Below are 7315 nucleotides of genomic sequence, written 5' to 3' on the forward strand. Positions count from 1 at the left end.
GCATACCAAACGCCTTCTTCACTACCCTGTGACTCCACTTTCAAGGAGCTATGAACCTGCACTCCAAGGTCTCTTTGTTCAGCAACACTCCCTAGGACCTTACCATTAAGTGTATAAGTCCTGCTGAGATTTGCTTTCCCAAAATGCAGCAACTTGCATTTATCTGAATTAAACTCTGTCTGCCACTTCTCAGCCCATTGGCCCATCTGGTCAGGATCCTGTTATAATCTGAGGTAACCCTCTTTGCTATTCAATACACCTCCGATTTTGGTGTCATCTGCAGGTTTCAAAACAGAGCTGGATATGTATTTCAAAGTGCTGAAGTTAAAGGGCCATGGAGAATATGACTCACTAGATAGCACTGTCAGAAGCCATTACAAACACAATGGGTTGAATGGCCTCTTTCTGTACTATAAATTCTATGGTTCTAAAGTCTGGAGTAGTGGTGTACAATTTAAGGTGACTTAAACCAAGATTAAATATGTCACCAGGTGGTTGTAAAAGATATTTAGGAAACTGGATGAAGAGAACAGACGCTTTTTCTGAAGTCCTAGCCCATAAGCGTCCTTGATGTCAAATCACTCTAGCAGATTATTTGGCTCAAATCACAATATGTGGTATCTTGCTGTGTACAAGTCATCAGCTGTGTTAGCTACATTACAACAGTGCCTCAAAGCACTTTGAAACATTCTGAGTTAATTTAAATGCTATAGTAACATAAATCTTTTAGTTGATAATCTGCTCGACAAGTGCAAGTATTTATGTGAAACTGTAAATTAAAGAACATTAACTGATTTGATCATTTCCATACTTCAAAATACATTACACCAACAACACAATGAACTGTTTAACTCAATGTTCTTAATGGCTTGTTTTTTATACCTATCATGAAACAAATAAGTCACATTGTGTTTGCGGGTAAACAGTTTGTGTAATTTTAATAAATTTGGATGGCTGATGAAAATCATAAGCAAATGTAAAATACTGACAGCAACAGCAAAAGTGGCCATCAAACTGCTGTCAGTCATAGAATCCCTACAGTGTGGAAACAGGTCCTTCGGCCCAACAAGTCCATACTGACCCTCTGAAGAGTATCGCATTCAAACCCGTTCCCCTACATTTACCCCTTACCTATACATCCCTGAACACTATGGGCAATTTAGGATGGCCAGTTCACCTAACCTGCCCATCTTTAGATTGTAGGAGGAAACCAGAGCACCCGGAGGAAACCCACACAGATACAGGAAGAACGCGCAAACTCCACACAGACAGTCGCCCGAGGGCTGGGATCAAACTCGGGTCCCTGGTGCTGTGAGTCTGCAGTGCTAACCACTCAGCCACTGTGCCGCTGTGCTAAAAGCCAAAGCGATTCACTGTTGGCCTTAAACTCTTTGGGTCGATACCTGACTCTGGTCCCACACCAACCTGGTCATCGTTTAAGGGTAACCTTCAAGTCCCACTGTTGTATCAACATTTTTCAACTTGGAATGGGCCATAAATGCTAGTCCTGCCAAGGATATATGCATCATATCTTTTTAAAATATGTTCAAACACAAAGTAGCTCTATATTCAATTTTTCATACATGCCATGAACATTGAATGTACACAGGCAGGAGGCTGGAAGAACACAGCAAGCCAGGCAGCATCAGGTCCAGAAGAAGGGTTAACTGAAAACGTTGACTTCTCCACCTCCTGATGCTGCCTGGCTTGCTGGGTACTTCCAGCCTTCTGCCTGTCCAGTTTAGATTCTAACATCTGCAGGTTTTTTTGTCTCAAACCATGAGCATTGAATGGCCCATTTTGGTTTCTGAGGCTGCAGCTGTGCACCTCTGCCACTAGATGGCAATCCTGAAGCGATAAGTCTTCACTACAATTATTGAATTCTTGAAATTTTGCTTCAATCTGGCTTCCTCTGGGTAAAATAATGGCAAGTTCATCAGTTTGTGCAAGTGGTTTCTTCCTAAGGAAACCAAAGACGAACAAGTTATATCGAATTATATATTTTTAATGAGAAGATTGGTCCTGTCAATGTACCACATAATCATCATATCCTGTTGCATTAAGGCCATCCCCAACGTTCTCGGACAGTAAATTGATATCAATCCAGTTACCCTGAGATTATCAGTTATATGATATTTCAGTAATGATCTCCAGGATATGTGGATCGTGGTGCAGAATCGCAAGATTGATCTGAGGTTTTTTTAATATAGTAAACCATAGTTGCACCGAGAGTATTTATTGCAAATGCACATACATAACATTATAATAATGTCATAAATAACTCTAACCTCTTCTCTGCCTTCCTTTGAATTCTGCAAGCAAAGCTGCTTATTTGGAATTAAGACTAATCTCATATTTCCAAGCAGATGCAATGCGGGTTTAACATTAATCCACAAAAATAAACAGTCAGTAAAAATGTTCAAAGATTAGATGAAAACGGCTTTATGAGCAGTACATTAAATACTCCAGTGTCTGCCAGATCACGGGCAATTGAGTCATAAGCAGAACTAGGCCATTCGGTAAGCTCCACCATTCAACGAATTCTATCCTGCACTGAGTATTTAGATAATTCACATTTCTCGCTTGCTCTTTTCTCCTGTAATTTGTCATCAGTTAATTACCACGGACAGTTACGCATAACATTAGGATGACCATTGTCCCCTTGCCTGCCAACAGCTGAGGGTTAGTTTACTATTCCATCTAAATATAAAGTTAAAAATCACACAACACCAGGTTATAGTCCAACAGGTTTAATTGGAAGCACACTAGCTTTCAGAGCATCGCCTTCACTATCACCTGATGAAGGAGCGACGCTCCGAAAGCTAGTGTGCTTCCAATTAAACCTGTTGGACAATAACCTGGTGTTGTGGGATTTTTAACTTTGTACACCCCAGTCCAACACTGGCATATCCAAATCATGTCTAAATATAAAATGTCTTAATTTCCAAAGCAATATCTTAACAATAGAGCACTAATGGCATCAGACAATGCTAGATCAATGGAGCATCACAGAATCACAGAATGGTATGTTGCAGAAGGAGCCCATTGTGCCTACAAGGCCTCTTCAAATGACCATCATTATCGAGTGCCAATCTCCTGGTTGCACAATATTTCTATATAAATAATTATCTGCTTGCCTCTGCCAACATTTCCAGGCAGTGCTGTCCATATCTTAATGACTCGCTTTGTGAAAATGTTTTTTTTTCTTATCACTCTTGCTTCTTTTGCACATCACTCTCATTCTTGTTCATTTTATAAGCTAGAACAGCTTTTCCCTACCTTCTCTATCTGGCCCACTTCTATCAAATCTCCTCTGAGACTTATCTCCAATGAAGAACAATCTTAACTTCTTCAATTTATCCTCATCACGGAAATATCTTTTCATTCCTGGAACCATTGCTGTCAATCGCTTCTGCACTCCCTCCAGTGCATTCACATCTTTCCTATAATAGAACATAGAACATTACAGTGCAATACAAGCCTTTCGGCCCTCGATGTTGCGCCGCCCTGTCATACCAATCTGAAACCCATCTAACCTACACGATTCCATATACGTCCATATGCTTGTCCAATGACAACTTAAATGTACTTAAAGTTGGCGAATCTACTACCGTTGCAGGCAAAGCGTTCCATACCCTTACTACTCTCTGAGTAAAGAAACTACCTCTGACATCTGTCCTATATCTATCACTACCAGGCAACATCCTAGTAAATCTCCTCTGCACCCTTTCCAAATCTTCCACATCCTTCTTATAATGTGGTGACCAGAACTGTACACAATACTCCCAAGTGCGGCCGCACCAGAGTTTTGTACAGCTGTAGCATAACCTCATGGTTCCAGAACTCGATCCCTCTATTAATAAAAGCTAAAACACTGTATGCCTTCTTAACAACCCTGTCAACCTGGGTGGCAACTTTCAAGGATAAATGTGGTCCCCACAATAGTAAACCATAGCTGAAGTCTAACAAGCTCATCACCTCCTTACTTTTGTATTCTATGCAGAAAGTGGGAATTGCAGATGCTGGACAGCAGAGTGAAAATGTGTGCCCCCGGAAAAGCGCAGCAGGTCAGGTGGCATCAGAGGAGCAGGAGAGTCAACGTTTTAGGAATTGAAGGGCTTATGCCTGAAACGTCAACTCTCCTTCTCCTCGGATGCTGCTTGACCTGCTGTGCATTTTCAGTGATACACTTTTTGACGTTTGTACTCTATTCCCCAAGTAATAAAGCCAAGCGCATTGTATGCTGTATTAATTGCTCTCTCTGTGTGTTGTGCCACCTTCAGTGATTTGTGCATATATACACTCTGCTCCTGCACCCCAATCACAATTGTACACCCTGTGTTATTTTGTCTTCACCTCATTGATCCCTGCAAGTTTTCCTTTTGTTTACATAGATGATAAATTTGGGAAGCTAGTTGCTGCTGTACCCACAGTTGAATTAAATTTTATGCTATGCAATAAATACCGGGAAAATTCAGTCTGAAAGGGACTTCAATTTCCAACACTGCATGACATTGCTACCTTAGCACCACTCTGCTGCTATCTGCCAACACACCTACTCAACAAAGTTTCATCATTATATATTCAAAAATTATACAGGTGCTAGCAGGTTTAAAGATCACACGTAAGGACAAAACTTAAATAAATAGAAGAAAGGCCATAATTCCAGGTCTGATATTAGGGCTAATGATGGAATTTCAATTCAATAAAATTTTGAATTAAAAGTTTATTAATGACTGTGAAACCATAGTCATAAAAGTCGATTTGGTCCCTCCAAGTGTAGTGATTGTAACGAGGTCAGCCAGTTAGACCTCATAGAATATGGATTCCCTGATTGAGGTTGTTAATCTGGTCCAAACAGAGAGCCTTGGCTGATAGATATAAACAAGAGTGTCACAGTTTCTGCTCATTGAGAACTGGCTCTGATGGAGCTGGATTAGTGTCAAGGACTCTCCATGTATAAATAAAGACTAACTTGGTGACAGGACACTGGCCATTGTGGATTTATATCTCAGGGAGACTACTTTTCTTACTTGATCTGGTCTAGATCTGACTCCAGAACTGCCCTCTGAAATGGCCTGGCAAACCATTCAGTTGTGTAAACTGCTAAAGGGTTTTAGAATGAATCCTGGCTTTGAGCCAGGCATCGGAAACAAGGAACTGTCAAACCTGCAAAGTCCTTACTAAAATATGAGGACTAGCACCGAAATTGAGAGGGCTGTCTCAAACAGTCAAGCATAAGCCTGACATAATCATTTCCTATTGTTCACTGTTGTCCCAGATAACATTGTCACCATCTAGTTACGCTCTTTCCAAGTGGCAGGACAGCAGTATATGGTCAGGAGAGAGTTGCCTTGGGAGTCATCATTGATGCCAGACCCCATGAAACCTCATGATAACAGGTCAAATATGGACAAGGAGGCCTCCTGCTGATTATAGAATATTGACCCCCTATCACCAACACCCCCCCCTCTCAGTTCTGCTCCATTTTGAATGTCAGCTGGAGAAAGATCTGAGAGGGTCAAGTATGCAGAATGAACCTGGGTGGATGACTTCAATGTCCATAACCAAAAGTGACTCAGCAGCACCATTACTGACCAAACTAATCAAGTCCTAAAGGACATAGCTGCTAAAGTGCACCTGCAGCAGATCCTGAGACAACCAAAAAGAGGGAAAATCATAATTGACCTCATTCTCACCAATCTGCCTGCCACAGTTACATGTGTCCATGACAATATCAGTAAGAATGACCATTGCATAGTTATTGTGGAGACAAAATCCTATCTTCACATTGAGAATATCCTCATCATGTTGCATAGCACTATTACTGTGCTAATTGGGACTGACCTTTAACAGCTCTAGCAACACAAGACTGGGCATTCATATGGTGTCACGGGCCATCAACAGCAGCAGAATCTTATTCAAATACAATCTGAAACCTCATGGCTTGGCATGTCCCCCATCCAACATTTACAATCAAACCAGAGGATCAAATCTGGTTCAAGAGATTGAGGAGAGCATGATAGGAACAGCACTGGACATACCTAAAAACCTTCAACTCTGCTGAAGCTGCAAACATTCATGCCAAACAGCATAAGCAGCAAATGATCGACAGAGCTAAGTGATCTCACAAACAACAGATTGTACCTTAGCTCTGCAGTCTTGCCATATCCAATTGTGAATCATCATGGATAATTAAATAAATCTCTCCAAAGGAGGACATTCCATGAGTATGCCCATCCTCAATGATGGAAAGGCCCAAGACATCAGAGTAAAAAACAATGCTGTAAAGTTTGTAACAACTTTTAACCAGAAGTACTGAGTGGATGATCGCTTCCTGCAGACGTGCCTTGCAACACAATCAACAGGCTTCAACCAACTCTATTCATTCCCTCTCAACCTCGACAAATTCTGGCAATAGTACTGAAGACATAAGCTCCCAACTTTGACACACCCCCAGCCAAGCTGTGTGAGTACTGCTGCTATGTTAAACTGATCAACGATGTGGAAAATTGATCTGGTTTATCCAGCACACAAAAAGCAAGACAAATACAACTTGGACAATTGGTGACTCATCAGTTTACTTGCAGTAATTAGTAAAGTGATGGGCATTGTTCGCAACAGTGCTATCAAGCAGCAGCTGCTCAGCAATTACCTGCATGGCTGCTCAGTTTGGGTTCCACTAGGGCCACTCAGTCCCGACTTCATTACATTCTTGGTTCAAACAAGGACAAAAGAGCTGAATTTGGGAAATAAGGTGCGAGTAAATGTCCTTGACATCATGGCCACAATGGGCCGAGTGTGGCATCAAGGACCCCGAGCTAAACTTGGATTACAGGGAATTGGGAGAAAATTCCCCATTGGTTACAATTGTACCTGACACAAAGAAAGATGGTTGCGGGTATTGGAGGTCAGTCATTTCAGCTTCAGCACATATCTGGAGGTAGTATCCTTGGCCCAAACACCTTCAGCTGTTTCATCAATAATCTTCCCTCCATCATAATGTCATGGGAGATATTTGCTGATGATTACACAATGTTCAGCACCATTCTTGTCTCCTCTGATAGTGGAGCAGTCTATATTCAAATGTAGTGAGACCTGGACAATATCAAGGTTTGAGTTGACATGTGCTACACCAAATGCCAGCCAATGATCATCTCCAAAAAGAGACAATCTAACTATTATCCTTTGACGTGTAATGACATTATCATTGCTGAATCCCCAACTATCCTGTGGGCTACCATTGACCAGAAACTGAACTGGTAGCCACATCATTATAATGGCTACGAAAGCAGATCATAGGCTAGGAATCCTG

This window comes from Chiloscyllium plagiosum, chromosome 4 (assembly GCF_004010195.1).
Source record: "Chiloscyllium plagiosum isolate BGI_BamShark_2017 chromosome 4, ASM401019v2, whole genome shotgun sequence".
NCBI classification, from domain to species: Eukaryota; Metazoa; Chordata; class Chondrichthyes; order Orectolobiformes; family Hemiscylliidae; genus Chiloscyllium; species Chiloscyllium plagiosum.